The 24,824-nt window shown below is 36.7% G+C and overlaps 1 long non-coding RNA gene across 1 annotated transcript; it reads right to left on the bottom strand.

Moving 5' to 3' along the window:
* Window positions 1-743: 743 nt before the first annotated feature.
* Window positions 744-16,395, bottom strand: LOC149919893 (uncharacterized). The gene is made up of 3 exons (XR_016463743.1): window positions 16,289-16,395; window positions 15,444-15,583; window positions 744-1,329 (listed from the first exon to the last, which is right to left on the bottom strand). It is a non-coding gene; the product is annotated as an uncharacterized LOC149919893 (long non-coding RNA).
* Between the last annotated feature and the right edge of the window lie 8,429 nt (window positions 16,396-24,824).

The following is a 24,824-nucleotide window of genomic DNA, read 5'->3' as shown; positions in this document are numbered from 1 at the left end:
AGTGAAAAACCCAAGATATGCAAAATAAACATATTTGGAAAGATTAATTTGTCTACTGTAGTAATTAGGCGAGGACAGTCTGTGAGAAGGTAGAGAAGGTAGGCCATTCTCAATACATTCTTAAACACATAGCATGGGTTAGAAGCATATGTACTAAAGGAGAACAATGCTATGTTGATTGATTCTACTGAAAATATCACATTAGACTCAGACTAATTAACCATCTGACTTGACTTGGTTTCTAAACTACAGAATATTTTTCTGCAGCCTCACAGATCTTGAATATTCACATTAATAAGGTCAAGGTGCTCTAAATACAGCAAGATGAAAAAATAATCTTCTAGTTTTGTGATACATGATGTAGACAGGAGATCAAGCTCTGATCAGGATGGCTTACTCTGACCTTACAAGCCTTCTTACACACATCAGAAAATACTGGCATGCCTAGATTTTTATCCAAACTGAATGCTGTCCATGATAAAAACTTTCATATGGCTGTCCAACTATCATGAGCAAGATTTTTAGCTACTTGCCTTTCCAGTCTTTTTTTTTTTTTTTAATAAGAAATGATTAAAACATGAGTTAAAAAAAAATGAAATTCATGTTATCCAATTTACTTCACAAAACAGAAAAAAGAAAAAAAAATATCTCAGTTACAGCATATTCAATTTTACGAAAAATGACAATAGAAGATAAATATTTCTTTTCTTCTAGTTTTCACTGAAAACACCCTTGTTCTTTAATTGCTATGTATATTTTACACTGTGCATTATTTTACTCTGACCAATGAGATCAGTCAGCAGAACTCATTTCCCCATGGGAACTAATTCTAACAGTATATTTTCCAAATCAATTAGATGCGAGCCAACTCTGGTCAGGAAGCCGCAGCGGTGTGAAGTTTGATCCAAACTGAAATGTGCTGTTTCTCATCCAGTTTGTGGCAAGGCCACTCCTGAACACATAGAACAGAACAGAGACTGATCTTCTCCGAGCATGAACGGATGCATGACTGCCTCTGCACAGGGATATGAACTCACTGAAAATGATGCTGAAGCTATACAAAGGCTGAATATTTGTAGCCTCCTTATAAGTCAGTTTTGTTCAACAGGACTGGATCTTTAGATGTCTCTGCAAATACTCCTTTCAGCAGCTCTAGCCTTAAAAATCTCCCTCTCTTCTATCATCTTCATATAACTTTCTTGCTCCAGTAGTTTCCCCGCGTCAATAATCAGTTGGTTTGTGGGAGTCACACAGTAAGCTTCTAATTAAACTGATACTGCTACTGCAACACTGGTGCAAAGGTGGCCTTAGTGGTATCCAAGCAATAAACTAAAAAGGAGGAAGAGTAATTGCTGAAATTAATTGGTGCTTTAAAATGAGAAAGAAGGGGAGGGGGGGGGGGAGGGTTATAAATGTGTACTCACTCCAGCTATTCTGCAAATACCAACTAATGTTACCAGCTAACTTCGACCCTTTTCAGAGCTGCCTCTGAACTCAATAAAAGCAGGTATAGACCCTTTGAATGCATGCAATCACTTTCATGATGAGAATCGTCATCTCCAGTATCATCATTAGGATGATTAATGGGAATAGATCTGTTGCTAACATTGCACTTCATTTGTGGCAGCATCCACAGCACAGTGATGCTTAAGATAACTCCCCTGTTTGGTCACTGCATGATGGGATTTGCCTTTAACTTGCTGTCCTGATTTCAGCTGAGACAGTGCTAATAGCACACTGATGTTTCGGATGTTGCTGAGAAATAGGAGCAGGGCCATTTTGTTTTCCTGTCTTAGTAAATAGTTTTTATCTCAACCCACAGGTTCTATTTTGTTTCCAATTCTCTTCCTCATCCCACTGTGTTGGGACTGAGCAGCCATGTAGTGCTGAGCTGCTGCCAGGTTATACCACAACCCCAGCCATTATAACTAACCAGCAAGCATCAAGTAATAGCTATTTACAGTTCTTTTATACTTGAGAGTCTCAGGAACCTACAAAATATTAACAAAAAGAAAACCTCAAATTTTTATTAGAGGCTATTAAGAATCCCTTCAATAAAACGTTTTGTCACTATTGACTTCAAGTCAACTTCTAGCTTTTAGCTAACATATGCTTCATTGATAAAATTTAGTTTCACTTCTGGAAAGAACAACATTTAATTAATTAAGTCTTACAATATCTTTTTGGAGTTAAAAAGCATTCTCTTTATACTCCAGGTGAAAAAAACAAGGCAAGGAATTTATGTAACTCAATGACTTGTCTGTTATTACTATGCAGCATGACTACAACAGGAACTCACATTGGTCTCATGCTCCATCATTAATTCTCAAAGATTTCTATTCTAGTAACTATTTTCATCCAAACTTAGAGCACTTCAGGAAAGAAGAGAGTATTCAAAAAAAATTTCAGCACACAGACAAAGTGCGCAACTTACTTACAAATCTTAAAGGCTGTGACAAATTAGGCTAATTTTATCTCTGAGATTTGTATCTAATAGAAAATGTAGTAGCCATATCAGTCAGTTTAAAACTAATCTCCTTAGGAAATGATCGTATATTTTATTTTTTCTGCAGCTCTGGAAATACACATTAACTTCACAACTCCGTTGATTGCACAATTTTTTTTTTTTCTTTCCTTTAAATTATTACTTTTAAAGTGCTTTCTTTTTTGGTTACATAAAATTTAAGTTGATGCAGTACATAAAAACCTGCACTATATCAACTGGCAATAAATACGTTTCTCAAGATTTGTTTCTTTACTAGCCATATGTTCTTCCCCAGTTACACTCCAAGGTTTATTGTAATACATCTGGCTAAACAATCTTGGTTTATTTTTCAGTAAAAACATGGATTCTTGCTGACAGCGAAATTTTATTGCAGAACTATTGGAAAGTGATATCTGTTCACTATAACAAGATCCCCTGAATCCGTGCTATCAACCAGAAACCTGTTATGGGCCATTTGTTCTGTCTTTTTACTTCCCCTCTCTCTTAAGCAAGTGTAATTGGAGCAGGAACAAAAAATGTAACATTGAAGGACAGATCTCAGATGGTCAACCTTTAAAAGCATTAGCAGTATACATTGCCTCTTTGGATGCTATCAGTCTGTGCACCTCAATTCCCTCTTATATGAGAAGACTGCCTGTCTTGCATTTCTATTGCATTTTGACAGCTAGAGTTTCCTTTTAGGTTTGTGAAATGAGAATATTCCATGAACCAATACACCTGCTTGCATTAACAAACTGACACACACAGGAAAAAAACAAACAAACAAACAAACAAAAAAAAAAAAAAAAAAAACCCACACACACTAAAAACACAATATATTTGAGCAAGAAATTCTTGTTTACCAACACAAGTCATCCTGAGCTCAGCAAACATAGTCTGGATAGAACTAACTTGAAGTAAGCATCAAATCTTAGAGACACTGGTTCAAATTCTTACACGTGACAAGTTTTATATGAAAGGGATGTATATTCCTTATTGAGCATACTGAAATACATATTTAACTGATCTAAACTACCATCACAGTAAGAGTTGGAAGGCAAAGGAAAAAGTGAGTGAGGTAAGTCAAGGATGGAGGAGCAAGTACATCCACTCACTGTATTTAACGAACTGTAGCAGTACTTAAAAGAGCAGCAGCAGAGATTTAAATAGGAAAGTTCTGTCATAAACAATTTAGCTGCTTAACATCTAACATCAATAAGATAAATTTGCCCCAAGAACCTCTGCAGAGATGATCTTTGCTCTTAATTGGAATAATAAATAGCAGTATGAGTTGGCATCTGGCTTGTGTTGTCTGGGAACAGGAAGAGCAGAACTTTCTCCATCAAAAAACATACAGACAAACAAACAGGGAAACAAACAAACAAACAAAACCAGCAAACCTGCACATCCCTGCTCCCCCCAACACACATACAAGAAGTAAGACCAACAAGGTTTTCAGACCAGGTAAAGCCAGCAGCAATTGAATAAATGAGGAGAAACGGAGTGGCCCACTGGACTGACATTACTTTGTACATACCTGACTAACCACGCTAGGTCAGCTAAGCATTAGTCCTTAATCTGATTCAACAATACACTCAAATGCATTCCTTTTTTTTCTTACATAAATGACAAAGTGAGAGAAACAATAAGATGAAAAAGAAGATGCCAGTGAGCTTATGGAGAATATTCAGGAAGAAATCACATAAGATTTAAATAGCTTCTTAGACCTTAACAATGATTCTTATTGGTTATATTTTTATGCTCCAAGACAAATCTGTCTTAGTATTCATTTTACAACTCCTCTGCCCCACTGGCAGGGCTGATAGGGGTTGAGGTTTAATAATGTTACAGTGACTGGCATTTTTCCTACACAGATATTGTTCTTTTTGACACATTAAGCTATTTTACTTCCCTTGTATCTTTTAAATGCATACGATTACCATAAGAGATAAAAGCTCATTCTTAGACAGTTCATCAGCAAATTCAGAAGTTGCAATCCTTTCCACTCAAAGTGGTTGACAGTTGCACTGGTTGTTATGAAAGTTTAAAATACATCTTTAGAGTGTGCCAAGGAAACAAAACATGAAAAAGTACTACTGGGGAGAAAGTTGCCTGTTTGCCATCATCTACTTATAAGCAGTACTTCAGTGTTTTCCAGACACTTTCCTCCTTTAAGTATTCAAAATATTAACGTGCTGTTACAATGTCAACAAGTAAGCGTGAAAGCTGTCTTCCCTTTTCACACTCGTTTAGAAATAAGAGGAGTTACAGTGATGCCTTCACTCCAGCAAATAAATCAGACATGAGTACATTGGCAGGGGCCCATGAGCTCAGTTCTGAGTGGCCCTCAGATGTCCATCTGACCTTGACAGTCATCCTAAAACAGATCCACAAAGCTGTTTAGGCACTTTCCTCCTAATGGTAAGTATAAAATGGGATTTTATGTTTATGAAATTGCATGAATGGCATGCATTTGTCCAATACCTACCATGCCTGAACTCATCAAGGCCTTCGGTCATGATCTGAATACAAATAAAATAACTGCAGTATATGCTGCAGAAACTTGACTGCTCTTACAGCTTGGGTAATTATAGCCCTCTGTACTTAGCAGCACTTCACCTCACCATATTCTAACTATTCAGCCTTGTCTTCTTTGAGACTTTCTCTTTGTCACTCATTTTGGTCCCCCAGGTTGGCTGCTCTCCACCCACTTAATGTTTCATATAGGAAGGATGGAAGACACTCCAGCAACACGGTGCTTCTTAGATATTTTGGTCAGATGCAAATTACTACAATTCAAAAAAAATCCAGATATTCTGCAAATATCTGCAGTAGTGACTGAGGATGTGTTATACAATGATGATATATGGCATGTATACATACTCATGAAACACATGTATTCATCTGTCAGAGATAACTTTTTCTTCAAAGAAATATAGATGTGACAAGTTGATCATGACAACTCTTGAGTCAAAGAGAAAAACTGAAAATGATAAAGAATAAATTTCTATGTACTTTGTCTCCAAACTTATTGTAGCATAACAGATAAGCATCCCTGTGAGTATAGATACAGAGCCTCTTTGTCTGTAGTTACAGATATTAATCAGACAGACTATTAAAGCAAATTTATGTTGTTCTTGACATGCTTGCATCAGTTTGAATACATAACTGTCATGAGTTGCTTCAGAATCCTAGGACTATTTTCTCCATGTTTAAGGTCAGTATACCAAAGTAAGAACTTATTATGAAGAGTCTCCTTTTTGTCAAATATTTCACATTAGAGGAGATGATGAATCCAGAGTAACACTGATAGATTCCTTAAAGCCTTCAGAAGCATCTAGCATATGGAGCTCAGGACAAAGATCCACATAGAAAAGTGAAAGTAGTGACAAGACCAGAACAGTAATCTTGATACAGCAGGGGTAAAGAACCTCATGCAGATTTTAAAATACCAAAAGACACATCTTCAATTTTGAATAAGAGGAGAGACAATTGATCAACACCCAAAGTTGATCTGGAGAATGATAGCTATCACTTTAAACTGTAATATCTGTAAAGTTTATTGTGCTAGTACCTCCTTACGTATCTGTTCAGCATCAAGCTTCAGCATCATGTTCTGTTGAAATTATTTCAGATGCACTGTGAATACTCTGAATTATAATCATGTGCCATTCAGATAACAGTTTAAGAACACATTTTAAATAAAATTGAAAGCAAGCTTACTTTTTAACTAAGGAAAAAACAACATATCAAGAAAATAGGTTGATATTTGAAACTAAAAGGAGATTCCCAACTATTAACATGATTATGCAAAAAAGCCAAGTTATTTTTTCATAAGATATGAAAAAAACAAAGTGATTCAGGTATCTCCTTGAATTAGTTTTTATACCTGAGAATATAGAACATGTAGAGGTCAAAATGTCACTGACATCCTCATCCCCATTTGTTTAATTTTGCTTGGGAATTTCATGATGAGCTTCTAATTGACTTCAACCTGACATAGCTAAAATGTTAAAGATTTGGCTTAATATATATTTTAGCCTGTACAAATCTGAAAGGTAAATGTACTGTATTATGAGTGTCAGAACAGTCAGACTAAATCCAGAATACCTTCTACACTATAACAAACACAGGATATGCCATTGACCCTTTTCTCTCATGCTTTACTCTGCAGTCAAAGGAGAGCAGCACACTTGAAGATCAGTTTCACCAGATTCAGAATGCTGGCTATTAAAGCAGAGTCACATCCGGGAAATCCACCTTTAAACCAGGATCGATTTATCAATACATATCAATACATACAAAAATATGTATTTTTAAGTCGTAAATATCTACTTACTAGACAAGCCTAGGATGGATCTGATGTTTGACTGTAGTACACCTTAAGCTTCCACTCATTCTAACGCAGGAGAATTTAAGGCACTGGAAACCTGGTTCTTATTCACTCGTTTGGATCTACTTGTTAAGGGAAAATTCCAGTGCATCCCTGCAAATATAACTGGAAAATCAGGCTGATAAATTTTTCCTGTATGAATGCTAACTCATACTAACAGGACAGGAAGCATTGAATTCTTTTGAACTGAATCCTAAATGCTGTTGACTAAATCTGAATTCTGAAGAGGATTGTAAAAGGTGGTAATTTATTTCCAAGTTGCTTAAGAGACCCTTAGTTTCAAAGATTCGAAACAAAATCGCTGGAGTGTTTCTTGCTGATACTGTACACACTCCAGATTATGACACCAAAACAAAACAAAACAAAACAAAACAAAAAAAAAACCTTCATACATATCTATAAGATTTATTAACTCTAAGATTGATCTATGCTCAGACTCAGACAGCTAAAGGCATACCATTCATCCTCCTTAAGCCTTGGAAAACATCTGTGTCTCCATATCTCTTAGCATAGGTAAAGAATTGCCCTCTTCTAAATACTCCCAATTTGTAAAAATAATCTATGAGTTAATTGAATATGTGAAGGAAAGGTATTTGCTCTTTAATAGCAGAATGTTTGTACACAATACAGTGGACATTACTTAGGTAAAACTTAGGTCCAGACAAAGTAACTGTTTCCTCTTATCACAGTGGGAATATCTGAAAGTTCCTCTCTAAAGACAATACCAGTATTATCCAATGGTCCAAGCTTTTCTGAGAAGCGGCCCTTCATCCTCTCCAGCCTTTCAATATAAGTCTATTTCAAAGTCTCAAGGCTTGCAGTCTTACACATTCAAATATTATTTTACACATCAAGAAGTGCTTCGCATGGGAAAAAAAATACACATGGAAAATAATTTGCAGCCTGTCTGCTGTCAACATTCTTTTTTTAACATTAAAAAGAGAAAAGAAAGGTGGCGTGACTTTAATGTCATAACTGTTTGAAACATTCACTTTTCATAGATGGCAAGGTATTGCTGTTAATAATTTTACAGCATGATTAATAACTTACATTAAATTTGACCTAAATGACTAAATCAATGCTCTTTAAAATCAGGGTGATGCCTTGATCTAGCACTGTATGAAGTCACACACTTAATATCATAGTGGTGACTCATCCTCTCCTGAGCAGTGAGGCTGTGTCTACAAAGAGCACTGCGGCAGTATGGTTGAGACACTGAGCTCATTGCTAGCACAGAACACACCTGCATAGAGCTCTTGCATGTCAAAATCATTGCAGCTGTGTTAGAAAGGTATCACACTTTGCTGAACGGATGCACTGCTTCTAGATCTCAAAGGAGAATACCAAATGCTGCTGTAGGGATCTGATGCATTTTTCTGGGGCATGTATTAGGAGACCTAAGTAACACAAATCTGATGTCCACATTTTCACTTAAAAGCCCTGTCTGAGATGGAAAATGACATCACACTAGTATATGACTTGAGGAGTACTAGTAATTAGGAGAGTTTTAAATGAACCAGTTCAAAAAGGATTGCTAAATTTAGCAGCATTTCAGATGGTCATGCTTAATTCAAGGTTAGTCTTTGCTAACACTAAGCATAATCTCATAAGAGATTGTTTTTTTTTTTTTTCAAAAGAAAGGAGCTTACTGCCTTAACAAGTAGTAACTAACCCAAAATATATTCCTAGCAAAAACAAATAAGTGCTTGTATGACTATAGGTCATTTGGCCAAAGCACACTGTAGTCTTCATCCCAGTGTTTACCTCAGCCTAATACTAAAATGCCAGCTTTTACCAAGATTTCTCTTGTGTTATTTACTCTATTATATAAGGTCTATAAAAGCCTTTTTTTCCGCTGTGAGTTTTCTCTCTGTGTGTTCAGTCACAACTAATACTGTCTTTATTTACTCAACCCAAGGGTTGCTCCAGCATTAAGTGATTTTCACTAAAGGGACAGCATTGGGCAGGTTCCACACACTGCCTACTCCTCCAACTCTGTAAGAAATGCAGAAGGCAAAGCCTCTGCAATGGCAAGCAGATAAAAAGCTGCATAAAATTCTGTATAGGGTTGTAGATTTCATGCTATTCACAAGGCATGGAAACTAAACAACAAAAAATTTATTCCAAGTAAGAAAGAATAGAATAAACTAACAAACAAAAAATCCTTTAAATTTTTAGCCCCATTTATTCATTCTATATGTAAAACCATCTGTAGACCTAACACCTGTAAGTCCAGCTTTAGGAGTGCTTTGTGTTCAGCTTTCCAGAATATGACAATGTGCTGTGATTTATATGTAGATTCCATAGCAGTGAAAATCAGGACAAGATGCTGCTATTCAAATGTCTGACAGAGCCAGCCCAGTAATTATAAATAGAATTAGGAAGAGTCATCTACTTCTTCCCATTTATTCTGGGATTTTATTAGGGTATAAAAAATGGTAAGGAAGGTAACAAGCATGGTCTTTTACACTGCAACCTATTTTAAAGATTTTCTTTCAAAACTGACTGCCTGAAAGAACTTATTCTCTTAAAAAACAACTGCATATAGTTAGGACCTGAAGGGGTAGAAAAGTCAAAGCATAAATTATAGAGAAATGAGCTATTTACTACAACGTAGTAATGAGTAGACTGAGATTTCTCAACACTGCTGCTTCATGAACGTATGATGATCCCAAAAGAACAGCCTATATTTTCAAACACCACACAGAGCGAATTTCCAGCAGGGCTACAAAAAGATTGGAAAAAATCACCTTGCAACACAGTTCACTTTATTTTTAAAAGCTCGCCAAGGTCAAAGCCCAAGGAAAGCTTAATTAAAGTCGATGGAAGATGCAGAAGTGAGTCGGAAAGAATAAGGTGGCTAGAAAAATCATTTTTTAAAACATATTAGATTATGTGAAGCCAGAGAGGCTTGACACCATCGATTTCAGAAATGGGTTAAAGATAAGGAACTGAGTATTGTAGGAATTACAATGAGGCAAAGCAGGCTCGGTACATCTGCTACACACATCCGCTTTCTAATTCCAAAAGATAAAATGAAGGCTAAGACTTAAGGGTGCCTAAACCCAGCAGGCTTTCATTAGGAGCTGCGCACTTACCTCCTTAGAATCAAACAAGCAAAAAAAAAAAACCCCCAAAAAAAGAAATATATATGTACAAAAAACACAAACTAGACCATGACAGACCAGTCATTAGGTTTTCAGTCTTTCTTGTTGCTAACTGTTAGTGAAGGTATTATACTGTTAGTGAAGTATAATATAAAATATTTTCCCTCCATAGACCATGCTATCTCAGCATTTTATCCTGTCCCACCCCATTCCTAAGTCCTGCAAAAGATGTAAGTAAAATTATTTCCTGTCCAAGAAAACTAATAAAGTTTCCCAGCAAGGCAGGTTGTTCTGGAGAGAATAGAAAATGAATCAACCCACAAGCTGAACTAGCACTTATTATGCATAAAAATGTTGGCAATACATAACACTTTCATAAAGCCTCTTCTTCTCATCAGTGTGCAGTATTAAAAAAAAAAAAAAAAAAAAAAAAACAACGCAGGTAATACAGAGATATAGAGTTATGTTTAAAACTGTCTTTTTTTACAGCTGCATCTTAAGCTGACTTAGATGAATATCTCATTCATAAAGCCAATGTTCAAAGGTGTGCACCTCTTCAACAGAGAGATTTTCATTACCTGAGTGAAGATTTTGTATCTTAACCTTAAGCCACTCTGCCCCTCTCAGCACTCATCTGCTTGCACATTCTACAGCAGTCAGCAGCAAAGAAAAAGGGGAAAAAAGCAGATTACAAAACAAAAAAAATGGAAATACCTAAAGTGCTGCCTGCCAGCTAGGGTTAGGAAGGCCCACCACAAACTCTGGAAATGAGTTCAAAGGTGCAAAAACATGGAATTTTGGAGCCCATGCATTGCTGATATTTATGGCTGGGTGCATATGAAGAGCTGAGATTGAGAGAGGCTCTCACCGAAGGAACTCCAGAAAAATTCTCAGGAATTTTTCAGATTAAATATGAATAGGACTATTCCTTTGGTCTTCCACACAGCATAACACTAATAGTTTACTTTTGCAAAGCATTTAAAAATGCACTTCAGTATTTCACAAGACAGAGCTAGAGATGCTGGAGGAAGCAGAAGAGCTGTCTGATTCTAACACTTTAACTGTTTTTTACTTTGAGGCAGTGCTGACTACAGGAATATTAGACTTGCAATCAATTTGGCTAGCCCCTCTGTTGTTTTCCAGATGTGCATATTAAATGTTATTTGAAAAAGAAACAGTTTGAATAATGTAGATGTAGTTAAGAGTTATACAGACTTTTAATTACTTTGGGTTTGTTTATTTTGAATGTGGATTATCTAAAGTATTTTAGGTATATCGAAATCTATTACACCTGTTACAATGTCATTTGCCTGCAGGAGACTGCAAGATTTGCTGGATAGCCCCATGAAGTAAAAACAATAGAAAAATTACACCCAACTGAATGTATTGGAGGACTTTCAAATGACCTGAACTCATAGTTATATGTCTGATTATTGGCATCAAGGAAAGAATTCAGTCAAATACTAATATTGTATTAGGTGTAGAATTTAGCAAAATATTAGTATTTTAATAAATATAATTTGTTAAGTGTTAAATTTATGAAAAAAATATTCTCATGGTTAATTTAGGCACACTGTTTTTTCATGTTCACCACCACTCAAGGTATTCTCATTACTACTGAAAGCATCATCCACTCCTAAGTAACAAGAGCTATACATTTCCTACTACCATTTGTCCCACATATAGGCTATGTGAAGCGAACAATTAAGAAAATGAATTGTTCACAAACATACTTTTAATTTTATGAATCTGACTGCAGCTTATAATTATTTGGTGATCTTATGTCAGTAACATTTGGCCTATGACATGGTTGCAAATCGTGTTTAGAAATTAATGTGGCTGTTTGTATTGGGTCACCTTGGGATATTTTTCTGCTCTTCCTTTTCTCAGGAATATATAATACATTTCATTATATTTAAGTGCATTCACAGAGGAAAGAAAGTGAAGAAAAGGCAATTAAGGGACTGAGGTTAATGAATTACAAAGTTATGGGGGGGAGGAGAAGGTGAAGGGGAGTGTGTTCTCTTTTCAAAATGTTCCCAAGGTATATCTTTCTGGTTTTTTTTTTTGTTTTTTTTTTTTTAAATATCAATTGACAGAAAATTTGGATTATTGTAAATAAATCCTTAAAGGAAACACTTGGCTTTCTCTTGTTGCAAGAGTATGTGGTTATGTCACTTGGAGTCCTGTCTCCCTCAGAGCTTTCTACTCCAGCTTCTGAGAAGGTAAAGGAAAGCATCCATAGGTATTACAAGAATATCTTCTTACAGAACTTCTGGTAGAGTTCATTTCAATTATGCTTTGCTTGGTTCCAAGCAGAACTGTTTTTCTTGATATCTCTAAGTCACTGGCACACAGATATCATCTGCATGCAAATGACAGGAAGCAGGAAGGACAGGGAAATGTGTGGCAAATACAGAAGAATTTCTTTAAACAGATCATTCTAGACCTTTTCTAAATATTCAAGGTCAAGGTTCAAATTGTAATCAACACCATGTCTCTCTCCGCCCAACAAGATAGCTGGGAAGAAGCATATCAATGACAGTCTGAAAGAAACAGAGATACTGCGGATTGAACACAATCAAGGTAGACCACAATCACCCTAGAAAGGGATACCAAAGACTTTTTACAATGAGACTGTTAAAAAAAAAAATCTGAGTTAGATGGAGTTTTCTGTAATTATTCTAAAAAGAAAAATATTATAGATATTGTTCATTACTGAAAACATATAATTGTTATATGGAGTATTGAATAAGTGGGTACTCATTCTAAGTATATGGAAGTATATGATGGCAGTGGTTGGGAAAGCAAGAAACTGGGCTTCATGGACCTTATCTACTCTGTATGCTACCTAAGGAAGAGTGAGAGGGAGCAAGGGAAGACAGAAAAGAGCCTTCTGACAAACTGAATCAGAAAATCATAAAATCTTTTAATTCCATTTCATCCAAAATGGATTTGGTTTACTGTGAAACAGATTTCAACATCCATTTCTCATAAACATTTGTACAAACAAAATTTTACTCACTGAAACACAAATATTTGAGAAGAGATGAACACGAAAAGAAAGAAAACATAGCCAGCTGTTTCACTTTCTGGATTATCCCAAACATTCATTAATTAGTTTGTTATTATTCACCCAGTTTTAAGTTGTACTTAAAGTCTAACTGTTCACCTTTAGGGGAAAACACAAAAATTCTTCTTCCGGGTGGGCTACAGCAAAGCCCTTAGTCTACTTCACAACAAAGAAGCTTTACTGTTTAATTGGCTGAGCTCTATAATTGCCTACTGAAGTCTGAATACTGGATCTTGATTAAAAATTATAAACTTTTAATGACACTGGAGTTTAGCTTATAAATATTAGGCTGCCACAGAAGAGAGATAACCTTGCTTCTTATGCTTCTCACATGACACTTTATATAAAATCTCCCATGTCAAGCTCAGGCAGTTCTTGCAGTACTGTGTAATGTGAAGATTTGCCACTGGGCACTGCCCTTATAACTATGACTCTTATCAGTGATGATTAAATAAGAGAGGAGAAAAGACACATTTACTTGGTCTCAGTTTTGATAGGGTAATGGATACAGTATAATCTTAGTGAAAACCAGAGATGCAAAACCAGGTTTGATCCTGAAAGTCATTTCAGTGCTGGAAACAGATGCTTTTTGGAATAATGCCCAGTGAACTGCAACTTTCACAAAGCCGAGTCTGTCCTATTAAATCTAAAAGGTTTGTTTGGCTGGTACGCAGTAGATATTAAACTAGCTACAAAAGTCAGGTTGACTTATTGAGACATTTATCTGCTGGAATGATTGTTCACCTTTCACTTGCTTCTGCTGATCTTCCTTGCTTCTAATCAGATCCTATGAAAGTACAAGAGTGACACGAGGCAACATAGACCCCAAGGTGCATGAGAGAATTATTACATTTATTTTTCCCCATCTAGTAACTAAAAATACATATGGTGTTTAAACATTTGACAGGACTGTTCCTTTCTTTTCAGGACTTACTTTTTATGCTGTGTGACCATGTGATCAATTCCTCTCTCTGACACAAAGTTTCCTGCTTGGTTATCCACACTGAATCATGGGGAAGTAAGCAGAAAACAAGATATGCTTTCACAGAGGAAAGGAGTTGCTATGAGGCGAGTTACTTTGTGTCTGTGTGCACATCTGTACAGAACTGAGCCCATCACAGAACGCTGTTTCCTTGGCTCTCCCCAAACAGAATTTTATACTCTATAACATCCTAATCCTTTTCTGAAATGTAGAAGAACACATACATCAACTTCTTTCTCCAGTCCTCTCCTATTTCTACAGAAAAGAAATCTTGCAAATCATACAAGAGACATATAACAGCCAAAGTGGTGATAGAGGTTCCAGGTTGCACTGTGGAGTGCACTCAAAGTTCATATTTGACAAAAATTATTGGACTTGGTCCCTCTGTGCCAGACACAAAGACGTATTATTTGTCTTCCTAGGCTAGCAACTCACAAAAATGATTGTTGCAGAGCCAGGTATTGCCCTTACTTAGTAGTCAGCAGAAAATACTGAAATTCATTTGATTTCACAGATATTGGAGATGCCACTTGATCCTCTCCATCCTTACTTTCCTTCAGTCTCAGACTGAAAATGAGAATGAAACTAACAGAGAAAATTAGCCCTTTGATCACATGTATGGACATGTGAATGGAATCTGCACCACCAGTGCAAACAGTTTATTTTAGCTCTGTCTTAAAAGCGGTCAAGAAAAGTAGCCCCACATTCATAAAACTTGTTCTTAGTTTTAATGAGTAAGAGAGAATAACACTGAAAGGACTTGTACATTTCAAATCGCAAAACATCAGGCTGTCAAAAACATTGTAATGTTACATACCCTAATCTTTTTCACTCACCATAACACAGTCAGTACAATCATTGTGATGCAGCAAAATAAGGAAAAAAATATCAAGAGTAAATTAGTGTATCAGAGGTATAAAATCTACATTACAGGTTGTTCCATTTCCTATTAAAATTAAAGGATTATTATGGAAGAATTAAATAAGGATGTGATTTTTTTATTATATCTTAATAAGCTTATTTCTTTTTTCTTGCAGCAGTACAAATACTTTAGCACACTCATGACCACATGCAATACTATCAGTGACAGGGAAAAAATACATATGAACTTAGGTGAGACCTGTAATTTTAAAACCAAATATAATAACAAATAAATCTGATGGAAAAAGCAATGAATACTGACTTTTGCTTGTAATAGATATGAAGGTCAGAAAAAAAAAAAAAAAAAAAAAACACTGGATACAATTAAAAAGATGAAAATACATATGTGAAGAAAAAAAGCCACTGTCGTCCAAGCAGATATCTTTCTCAGTCAGTGTAATATTTTATTTTATGCATCTCTTAAGTGCTGATTGTACCCATGACTAAAAATAATGAACAGTAGATAATTCGAAAAATCTTACCTCCTTCCAGTTTTCTGGTGTTTATGACACTTTTCAAAACTACCAGGCTGAATTCATCTGCTTCAACCTGATCGCAGTGGCTCAAATGTCCCATGCAGTTTTTGGATATTCCATCACCAACAGCTCTCTGTCATGCAAACCTAAAGGAACGTGTTAAAATACAGAAGTAAAAGAGTAAGACCCTATTTGTCCTCATCATTACTGTCAAGAGGAGGATAGTAAGAAGAAAATATTAGAAAAACAGGCAGAGATGAAATATTTGGAGGTTTTGCTACAATTAATCAATTGAGAAATAATATAGTTTTTGTCAAAGATGGAACATGTATCTTTGAATCAGAACATAACATCTTTTTATCTGTAGGCTTTTCACTCTTTTGGAAGCTGTGAGGTGGGGCATTGGTGGAGGGTGAAGTCCTAACCACAGTTTACAGTTCACAAATACTGCTCCTAATGACTGATGTAATATATAGGCATAGACACAACATTTTTAAAAATATAAGCAAAAACAACAACAATAATCAAAACCAAACTTATTTCTGTCAAGGTAATCAAATAAATTATTCCTAAATTCATTTGTCCAAAGTTTAAATCTAAGATAAATTTTGAATTTTTTGTTTTCATTTTGCTCCTGAAGGATTTTGCAATGAGTAATGAGTTCTGATCTGTTGACCATTCCTCATGGCTGCACTCTCCTGCAGCTCTGGAACACATCAAGTAATTACTTAATCACTGGAAACATATTACTGTTTTAAGTGTTGGTTCGGTTTGGAGTGTGATCCCCCTTATAGTCAGTCTAATGGATTCAGTGTGAATTCACGTAAATGCATACAACTGCAAAAACTTACCTTCTGCTAGTACTTTTGTAGCTCCTGGTGATTTAAATATGCAAGCAAGACAAAGCTTTTAAGATTGATGTTATCTTTTATTAGGCTAGTATTTATCTATATATCATTCTCTCCAGACACCATTATCCACAATAAATTGGTGTTAGATTCAAATCAACAACTCAGTGCTTATCCTGTTGGTATATAATTGGAGGACTTTCTCTTGGGTAAATCAAAAACACCTTTTTCCTAGAACTTGAACAAAGCTAGAATTAGCTATTATATACAAACACAAACATTGACTGACTGTAAGGAGACTTGTTCTTTGCTACCATAAACAATGAACTAATTGCATGCAGTTGTGCGTCTCCATTCCTGGAGGTGAAGACATGAAGTAGTTCACCTGACTCCCCACAAGCTTTTATCTCATCATGGTTCAATCACCACAAAAATACTTGGAGTATAGGAAGGCTTGTGCAAAGTGTCACCCTTCAAAGACTTGGCATGTGAGACTGAGGCACATAAATCAGGAGCTGAGATCTTCTGGGTGCCACACCATGGTTGAATCTGTTTCCATGTGTAACAATTTCCAAACTGAATTGAATGAATATAATTTGCTTGCATGGATAAAATCTGCACAGAGAAACATTTGTGTGCTACTGTAATGGAAGCCACAGAAGAGCTAAAAACAGTGGCTCATTTAATTAAACCATATATCTCAGGAGAATTAAAAAAAAAAAAAGTGCAAACCGACATTTGAAAAATGAATAAAAATTAAATGGTAAATAAACATTTCTAAAAAAAAAATTAACAATACAGTTTAAATGAATTTTACCTTAATAGATTGAATATCTTGTTTTAAAAAAAAATCACGAATGCTGGAGTTATTCATTCAGTACTCACTTGGTTTATTCAGACTAGAAGACTATGTAGTTTGGGTATTAAAATACAAATTTAATGCTCATTGTATGTCTTTTGGCGATTCATGATTTTCTTAAATGATTATTGATTGGTTGTTTTCAATCATGTGAAGATCCAGAAACAGGTGAATGATAACTGGCCATTTAATAATTGGACATACAGGGGCATTATTCACATGGGTATAAAATAAAGGAGTCATAGCTTTTGTACTTTTCCTTTTAGGAAGTTTAAAATGGCTTTTGTTAACTCTGTCTAATACCCTCCTGTTTGAAAACATATATCCCAGTTAGATAAAGTATTTGTTTCTGTGCAATTACATCCCCACCCAGGATAGTGAAGGCATTGGTGAACTCCTTTCAATGAGCTGCCTTCAGCATCACATTTGATCAATTTTATAGACACAAACAATGCTTGAAAAACACATTCAGTCTGAAGTGCCTCTTTTTTTGTAGATCCTTCTAACTCCAGCATTCCATTCCAACTAGGAAAGATAATATTCTTTCTGAAGTATTTTTCTCCTCTCTTTTTGGGTGATTAGCTATAGATTGAAGTAAAGTGCATGATGTGCCATAATAAGAAGAACGCTAAGCGGTTTACAAGTCTTAGTAATTAATGAGTATTTTTATCACAGAGAATATAGACTACCTTCTTATATCTATCTGAACCTCAATATAAGCCTCTATAAGCTTCCAGGCTGCATAATTGGTGCAATAAGGCTGAAAATCAGATGAAGGATATAAAACAGCTCAAGTAATCCTGTATTTAGCTGAAATGGAACAGTGAAGGCTCTAAGCATCCAGAAATGTTGTTTCCATGAAGATTTAAAGCCAGTCAGCTGTTACTTTCTTTAGTGTACTTTAATATTTAAAGTAACACAAATGTATATATATGGGCATTTTTTTTTATCTCTAGTAAATGAAGTAACTTCCACACTTTTTTTTTTTTTTTTTTTTGTTAGGTTACAGATGAGTGTATATTTTTCATAAAAGTTCACTCCAGAAATTACCTCAGTTTACAACACTCTGGAAATGAAGAAATTGGTTATACCTTCTCTATGCAGTTGTAAGAAATAAATTCTTTTGAAAATCCTAATGGGTTTATAAAGGATTTAGAGAACAGGAACACTGAAAAAGTTTATGCAGCAGTGACATTTTAAGATTGTAAGACAGTGCTTGTTATACAGAGACATGATGAAATCTGTCTGGTTGGGATTTACTACCCAACACTTTTACCTCAGTTTTTAAAAAAATCTAAAAATCAAAAAATGGGTAAAATGAAAGTAAAATATCAATCTCATCTCTTTTCTTTACACTTTCTGTTGCAGACAAGACCAGAGCAGACTGATAAGGACAACGTCAAAAATATTAACCTACCTTATTGTATTTCTTTATGTCAGTTATTGGTAGACAATACACATTGCATAATGTGTACACTTTATCATTGGAAACAAAGTGTTCTGGCTGAAATATGGACATTTATTCTGCTTTTCCTTAATTTTTATTTTTTTTTCCTGGCTTCTCATAGATTTGCAATAGATGAAGTGCAGACTGTTACCCATGCTTTTGGATAATGATTATCTTTTTTTTTTTTTTTAATTGTGTGAAAGGAGCCTAGCAGAGATGAACCCTGTGACACCACTGTAAAATAGTCACTGAAAATTAATTTTTTGGCAAGGAAGAAGAAATCCAAGTAATCATGGTACATCTTGTATCCTGGATTCATTTTCAACCTACAGTCCAGGTCTTGGTCTGTTGGAACTCCATCTTCTGATTACAACAGAAAAATATCATTAATGTTTCTGCCATTGTCACAGACCTATTGCATTTGTTCTTGGGACAGTTACATTAACATGTTCTCCTTCATTATCTGCATCTTCAAAATAAGAACACGGATTTTCTATATCAGAGAAATGTTATATGCTTTTACTAATAACAGTTATACATTTTGACACTGTTGGACTGTGGAACAATAGAGCATTTTTATTACTCTTTAACGTAGTTGAACAATACTTACTACCTTCTTTTTTTTCATGACTCCTATTCTGAAAGCACAATCACTTCTTATAAGTGGGGCTGGTAGGCAATTTTTAGGCAGTGTTCTTCATCCAAACAGGCAATAAACTCTCACAACCCATTGGCCACAATGAACCTTCTTCTAAGGAAACTGCTCCCATGCTCCAAAACATCCTCCGTTATCACCTGCAAAGACCCTGACATTTTGTGTACTTTTGATTTTGGCCTAGGCAAAACATCAGTCAAATTGAGAAGAATTTAGTTTCAAAATATCAAATATGGTGAGACATCTCAACTTTTGTCAATGAACAGAATGGTCTGTCTTTGGTATCTGAATGTGCTTCCACTCATGACTAAACATGGATCTTGAAAGGACATTTATGCTCTTATATTCATCTCTTCTTTGTATTCTATTTTTTATGTCTTATTTAGAAGAGATTCAAGGGTCATCCGATCTAACTGCCTGACTACTTCAGTGTTAGCCAGAAATTAAAGTACACTAATAATGACATTATCCAGATGACTTCAGTACTGACAGGGATGGGACAACAGCCACCTTTCTAGGAAGAGTGTTCCAGTATTTGAACACTCTCATGGCAAACAAATACTTCCTAATGTCCACTCTGAACTTCCCTGGCACAGCTTTATGCTGTTCCTGCATCTCCTGTTATCAGTGACCAGGGAGAAGACATCAGCTTCTCCCTTTAAACTTGTCCTCCTCAGGAAGTCATGGAGAGCAGTGAGGCTGCCTCTCAGCTTCCTCTTCTCCACACCAGGACAACCAAAGTGTCCTCAGCCTCTCCTCTCAGGACACACTGGAGGCTCATGTTGAGATTCTGTGAGCTACTCCATCCCAGTCTGTACCTTTTTCCCGAATTGTTCCATCTCAGGTTCAGAACTTAGTACACTTCTTCATTGATTTTCACATCATTGATTGCCCCAGTGCTTCAATTGATCTAGGACTCTCAGCAAGACCTCTTTTCACCCCAGTGAAAAAACAGTATCTTCCAGTTTAGTATCATCAAACTTGCAAAGCATGCATTTTACTCCTACCTCTAGATCACTGACAAAAATGTTGAACAGAACTGGCCATAGAAATGGGAACAGCAATTGTGACTGGCCACCAAAAGGATTCCCTGCAATCCTTTGAGCTCTACTGTTGAGCCACTTCATTGCCCAGCAAAGCATGAAGATGTTTATCTCAGGGGTGGACAATTTTTCCAGAAGGGATCTATGAGGGATGGTACCAAAGGCCTTACTAAAATCTAGGAAGATTATGTCCACACTCCTTCATTCACTAAGAGAATCTTATTATCTTATAATCTTATCTTATTAGTGAATTATATCAAATTACTAAGACAGGACTTGCACTGGATGAAGCCACTTTGACTGTACCTGTTAATGGCTTTTTTCTTTAATCACAGAATCACAGAATCACTGAATCACAGAAGCACCAAGGTTGGAAAAGACCTACAAGTTCATCCAGTCCAACCATCCACCTATACCACCAATAGTTCTCACTAAACCATGTTCCTCAACACAACATCCAAATGTTCCTTGAACACCTCCAGGGTTGGTGATTCCATCACCTCCCTGGGCAGCCCATTCCAATGCTTGACCACTCTTTCAGAGAAGTAGTATTTCCTAACGTCCAGCCTAAATCTCCCCTGGCATAGCTTGAAGCCATTCCCTCTAGTCCTATCACCTGTTACATGAGAGAAGAAGCCAACCCCCAGCGCACTACAACCTCCCTTCAGGTAGTTAAAGAGAGCAATAAGGTCTCCCCTGAGACTCCTCTTCTCCAGACTGAACAATCCCAGCTCCTTCAGCCACTCTTCACAAGGCCTGTGCTCCAGACCCCTCACCAGCTTTGTCGCCCTTCGTTGAACACACTCCAGGGCCTCAATGTCTTTCTTGCAGTGAGGAGCCCAAAACTAACACAGTACTCGAAGTACAGCCTCACCAGAGCTGAGTACAGGGAGACAATCACTTCCCTGTTCCTGCTGGCAACACTGTTTCTGATGCAAACCAGGATGCCATTCACCTTCTTGGCCACCTGAGCACACTGCTGACTCATGTTCAGTTGAGCATCAATCAATAACCCCAGGTCCATTTCCTCTACACAGTCTTCCAGTCACTCTGCCCAAGCCTGTAGCGTTTCCTGGGGTTGTTGTGGCCAAAGCGCAGAACCCAGTATTTGGTTTTGTTGAACCGCATCCCATTGGCTTCAGCCAAGCTATCCAGCCTGTCCAGATCCCTCTGTGGGGTCTCGCTACCCCCAGGCAGATCGACGCTTCCAGCAATCTTGGTGTCATCTGCAAACTTAGTGAGGGTGCACTCAGTGCCCTCATCCAGGTCATCAATAAAGATATTGAAGAGGACAGGCCCCAGCACCAACCCCTGGGGAACACCACTTGTGACCAGCCGCCAACTGGATTTAGCTCCATTCACCACCACTCTCTGGGCCCAGCCTTCCAGCCAGTTCCTTACCCGTATAAGAGTATACCTGTCCAAGGCAACTTCTGCAGGAGAATACTGCGGGAGACAGTGTCAAACGCTTTGCTGCTAGATAGACTACATCAATAGTCTTTCCCTGATCTACCAGACACGTCAGTATATCATAGAAGGAGATCAGGTTGGTCAAGCAGGACCTGCCCTTTGTGAACCCATGCTGGCTAGACCTGACTACCCGGTTGCCCTGCACACGCTGTGTGATCTCCCTCAAGACAATCTGCTCCATAAACTTCCCTGGACCGAGGTCAGGCTAACAGGCCTGTAGTTCCCCGGATCCTCCTTACAGCCGTTCTTCTTTAACTGCCTTTCAGTATCACCCAGGACAATCTTCTCCCTAACTTCTCCAGGGACTGAGGCTAGATTAACAAGTATAGCTTCCTGGATCTTCTAACATGCAGATTTGTATAACATTGGCTAGCTTCCAGTCAGCACAAATCTCCACCATACTCTCACAACCTTTGATATATAAAGTGTTGATAGGTGTCCAATTAGAATGTCTGCTAATTCCATAAGGTCCCACGGACTTATAAAGGTTGAGCAGATAAATATTTTCCCTTCTCCCAGTGGTCCTCCAACTCTAATGTCTGGGCAGCTTAAAATCTGTCATTATTCTTGAAAACTGAGGGAAAAAAAAAAAAAAAAAGGCACTAAATGCTCATCTTGTTCTTGTTAGGCTTATTTTGCCTTTGTAAATTATACTACCGAAGAACTGCGACATAGTATGCAAAGAGATAATATGGAATGTTTTGCTAAAACTAGTTTATCACATTTAATCAGTGGCACTGAATATCATTTGAACATAAATAACTGCTTTTCCTTTTTATGTTAAAATTTTACATTTGTCCACCATCAGTTTAAAACTGCTTTCTTCAAACCTCAGATAAAGTAGGAGTAGGGGAAATTTTATTAAGATGGAGATTTTCTGAACCTCAAATTAGTTTATTTGATACACAAAGCCCATTTGACCATATGAAGCATTTCCTCTAGAAATTTCAGACCACTGTTCTTGTGAGGAAACTCTCTTTGTAAGAAACAAGTTTGTGAGTTACAGAAAGTTTTAATGATATTTCAGAAGCTATAGGTAACCAAGGGAATAGAGATTTGGTTAAAGAGAATACAATATTGCCACAGAAAGTCTTCAATTATAAATAAATAAATAGATAGATAGATAGGAAGAAGGATTTAACAATCACTAACAGGAAGAGTGATAGATCTGCTCTTAATCTCTTTAAATTACTCATCAGAATTTTTATTTTATTGTTAAAGTCACCTCTATTTGGCTCTGTATTTCTTTATATGCTTTGAATTTATATATTTGAATATTATCCTTCCTCTTCTGATCTTTCTTCAGATCTCTTGTCAAAATCGTCCTCTCCATATCACATAATTTATTTTTCCTTTTCATTCTCAGTATTTTCATTTTGTTTTCTCTTTATTTTAAATGTTTTCAAGATCAGATTCTCCTACAGTGAGATCATTATAGGGTTTTTTTGTTTGTTTGTTTGTTGTTTTTTGTTTGTTTTTGTTTTTTTTTCACGTCAACCTGTTGGAAGAAGAAGCACAAGCACTTTTATCACAGTCATTTTGATACTGACTATACATGATGATATTTCTGCCTGCTTATATATACATGAAGCTAATGGTTTTTAACATGTCCCACACTCTTATGTGGAATGCTGGCCCATTATTCGTATCTGATAGCATACAGAAAATATGTTTATTCCATCCAAAGAGGAGGAGAAATAGCCTTTTAAAGCATTTTTCTTAAGTCTATTTTATAGACTGGAGCTCACAGTTAAATGTAGAGTTCATAAACCTTAATAATACAGAATCCTGCAGCAGGTTATCCATTTCTTAATGTTATGCTACATTTTGGAAATTGTGCCACCTGCCCGCAAGATAATGTGTACCTGCAGTTTTAAAGCAGACTGCTTGTAGACCTGTGTCACCAAGATGTGTTTCTCACATCAGGGTGGAGTTATGGAGAAGAAAAATACAGGGAAAAACATAAAAGATTTGCAATCAGGAAGTAGTTATGGAAGGATAGATGTTATTAAAGCCATAGTAGTGGTATCTGATAATGTCTGAAGATGTGCCAGCATGTGAATCTGATTAGATCTGTGCTTGAAACTGACCTTAGAGGCACAAAAAGAGGGATACTCAGGGGAAATCAACAAATTTGTTTTCTAGCTTAGTGCATTCAGTCTCCTGCAATCTTATAAACTTCCTCTGTCATACTGCAGGATAATGAGGACTCAAGCTGTAACTACTTTAACATTAGTATGTCCATGATATAAAACCTGGCCTGCAGAAGTGGCAATCCAAGTGGGCGTTAATAAACCTGCCATTGTTTATTACCATATGTGCTGTTCTGTGGCAGGAAAAGCAAGGAACCGCTATGCTACATGCCCCTAAGGAGCCAACAGTCCTGTGCTTAGCAGGAGTGATGCAGAAACCAGTAGGGAGCTAGTGCACTCTGACCAGAAAGAAGGCAACTTAATTTCCTTTGGGGAGGCTGTAGCTTTATGAAATCATGCAATCATTGACGTTGAAAAAGACCACCAAGATCACCAAGTCCAACCATCAAACTGACCAAATCCCTCACTAAATCATGTCCCTTACTGCCATGTCCAAGCCTCTCTTAAATTCCTCCTCCAGAGATTTAGACTCTTTTTTTTTTTTCCCCTGGACAGCCCCTTCCAATGCTTTATCATCATCTCGATGAAATAATTATTCCTACTTTCCAATCTAATCATCTACTTATACAGCTCAAGAAGGTTTCCTCATCTCCTGTCACTTTCTCACCTGAGAAAAGCGACCAACACTCTGGTCACTGCACCTTCCATTCATTCAGGTGTTCGAGTTGTTGTAGAGAGTGATGAGGCCTCCCCTCAGACTCTTCCTTCCCATACTAACCTGTACATGTGTCCTCAGCCACTCCTCATAAATCTTGCTTACTAGTCACATCACCAGCTTCATTGCTCTTTTTTGCACATGCTTGAGCAACTCAGTATCCTTATGCATTGAGACATTCTTCTTATTTCGGCTGTTTTGCCCAAGAATGGCACTTCTGAATAGCCTGAAACGGAAAAACTGACTTCTTTTGTGAT

The sequence above is a fragment of the Phasianus colchicus genome, chromosome 1 (assembly GCF_987193195.1).
Source record: "Phasianus colchicus chromosome 1, bPhaCol1.hap1.1, whole genome shotgun sequence".
Lineage (NCBI taxonomy): Eukaryota > Metazoa > Chordata > Aves > Galliformes > Phasianidae > Phasianus > Phasianus colchicus.
This window is presented reverse-complemented; position numbering and strand designations above follow the sequence as displayed.